This window comes from Mauremys reevesii, linkage group 14 (assembly GCF_016161935.1).
Source record: "Mauremys reevesii isolate NIE-2019 linkage group 14, ASM1616193v1, whole genome shotgun sequence".
Taxonomy (NCBI): Eukaryota; Metazoa; Chordata; order Testudines; family Geoemydidae; genus Mauremys; species Mauremys reevesii.
In genome coordinates, this window is record NC_052636.1 from 8,123,984 (window position 1) to 8,125,972 (window position 1,989).

A 1,989-nucleotide genomic window follows, 5' to 3' on the forward strand; every position below is an offset into this window, starting at 1 on the left:
CAGATAACTGAACAGAAAGGGCCGCAGCCACAACAGCCCGTAAACATGGGGGGAATCCTACCGCCACAGCGTCCAGGGCAGTACTGTAGAAAGCAATTGGACGGTGTTTGTCCCCGTGCTTTTGCGTTAATACAGCCAAAGCAAACCCATTACGCTCATGACAGAAAAGAGTAAATGGTTTAGTATAATCAGGAAGTCCCAGGGCTGGAGCAGTAGAAAGTCTCTGTTTAATAACAACAAAAGCACTCTCAGCCTCTGGGGGCCAAGGAAGAGGTTCAGGGGTACCAGACTTAGTCAGATCCTGCAAGGGTTTAATCAGTGTAGCATAACCTAAAATCCACTGTCTGCAATATCCAGTCATGCCCAGAAAAGTACGCATTTGAGAAACAGTACTAGGCCTAGGCATATGCAAAATAGCTGAAACACGAGAATTTGATAAATAACGCTTGCCGTGAGAAATATCATGACCAAGATAATGAACCTTGGGTTGACACAGTTGGAGCTTCTCCAGGGATACTTTGTGACCTTTGGCAGCTAAAGCAGTTAAAAGTGTCAGAGTATCAATTTTACAAGATTCAAAAGAGAAAGACGCCAGTAAAAGGTCATCCACATACTGTATAAGAACTGATTTTCCAGGGAAAACCACATCATCCAGATCCTTCTTTAGGATCTGAGAAAACAGAGATGGAGATTCAGTATACCCTTGGGGTAACCTGGTCCAGGTATACTGACATCCTTTATAAGTAAAAGCAAACAAATACTGACTATCCGGGTGAATTGGGATTGAAAAAAAAGCTGAACACAAATCTACAACCGTAAAATGAGTGGCTGACGGTGGAATACAAGAAAGAATCGTAGCTGGATTTGGAACCACTGGAAAAGAAGGCAAAACCACAGCATTAATAGCACGAAGGTCTTGAACAAACCGATAGGTGTTCCTTCCTGGCTTCTTGACAGGAAAGATAGGAGTATTACAAGAACTAATAGTGGGAACAATAATACCCTGTTGCAATAAAGATTCTATAACCGAGTTATGCCTGCCACTGCTTCAGGACGCAGTGGGTATTGTGGAATCCTCGGCAAAAGCTTAGTAGGGTCCACAAGAATCTTAACCAGTTCGGCAGTTCTAATCTGTCCCACTTCATTTGCATGACGAGACCAGAGATGGGGGGGCACTTGTGACAACAAATGTACAAGGTCAGGGCTGAGTGGAGACTTCGACGCAGCTGGCTCGGATATATGGAGTGTGGCCAACACCAGGTTAGTATTCTCACCAGGAACCTGTAAGAATACGCCATCTGGTGTACAGTAAATGGTACAACCTAATTTACACAACAGATCTCTTCCCAGCAAATTCACAGGAGAAGTAGAACTGAGTAGAAAGGAATGTTTATCTTCTAGAGGGCCAAGACAAATTTCAAGGGGTACTGAGACAGGATGCGAAACAGGACAGTTTGAAATGCCCACAGCATTAACAGACAAAGTGGACAAAGGAACAGAGGGAAACTCTGAGGATCTCAGAGCAGATCTACTAGCCCCAGTGTCCACAAGACAAGTAACAGATTTACCAGCAATATCACAATCAACAAATGGACCTTCTCGATTAATAGGAATTAAAGGATTCATGATGCAGTTACGTTTCCTCAGGCTGTCCTAGTAAGGGGTTCCTTGTGGGGAGAATACAGGAGCTTCAGGATTTGGGAACTGAGTAGGATTTTGAGCTAACCGATTGGGACACTCATTCCTCCAGTGACCCTCCTGACCACAAAAGTGGCATGCAGTGCTCCCAGTCGGGGCAGGATTCTGGGCAGGATATGAGGAACCCCTTCCCATACCTCTCCCACGACCTCGTCCCCGTCCTCTTCTCATTCCCCCACGACCCCTAAGCTGATAAGTTTGTAACTGTAAAGCCATAAGTTTTGTTTCACTAGTTTCTTTCTTCTGGTCTATGCAAGCCGTACAGTGATTTGCAACTGTCACCAATTCTGA